Source organism: Bison bison, unplaced genomic scaffold, assembly GCF_000754665.1.
Source record: "Bison bison bison isolate TAMUID 2011002044 unplaced genomic scaffold, Bison_UMD1.0 scf7180017864182, whole genome shotgun sequence".
NCBI classification, from domain to species: Eukaryota; Metazoa; Chordata; class Mammalia; order Artiodactyla; family Bovidae; genus Bison; species Bison bison.
The window spans coordinates 287895-288511 of record NW_011494754.1 but is presented as its reverse complement, the minus strand read 5'-3'; positions in this window follow the sequence as shown (position 1 = coordinate 288511).

The window sequence follows — 617 nt, the reverse complement described above, 5'->3', positions numbered from 1 at the left end:
TTTGTATAGTTCTTCTGTGTATTCTTGCCACCTCTTCTTAATATCTTCTGCTTCTGTTAGGTCCTTGCCGTTTTTGTCCTTTATTGTGCCTATCTCTGTATGAAATGTTCCCTTGGTATCTCTAATTTTCCTAAAGAGACCTCTAGCCTTTCCCATTCTATTGTTTTTCTCTATTTCTTTGCATTGGTCACTTAACAGGCTTTCTTATCTCTCCTTGCTAGTCTCTGGAACTCTGCATTCAGTTGGATATCTTTCCCTTTCTCCTTTGCCTTTCACCTCTCTTCTTTTCACAGCTATTTGTAAGGGCTCTTCAGACAACCACTTTGCCTTTCTGTATTTCTTATTCTTGCAGATGGTTTTGGTCATCACCTCCCATACAATGTTACGAACCTTCGCCCATAGTTCTTCAGGCACTCTGTCTACCAGATCTAGTCCCTTGAATCTATTCATCATCTCTAGTGTTCAATCATAAGGGATTTGACTTAGGTCATATCTGAATGGCCTAATGGTTTTTTCTACTTTCTTCAATTCAGGCCTGAATTTTGAAGTAAGGAGCTGATGATCTGAGCCACAGTCAGCTCCTGGTCTTGTTTTTGCTGACTGTATAGAGCTTCTCC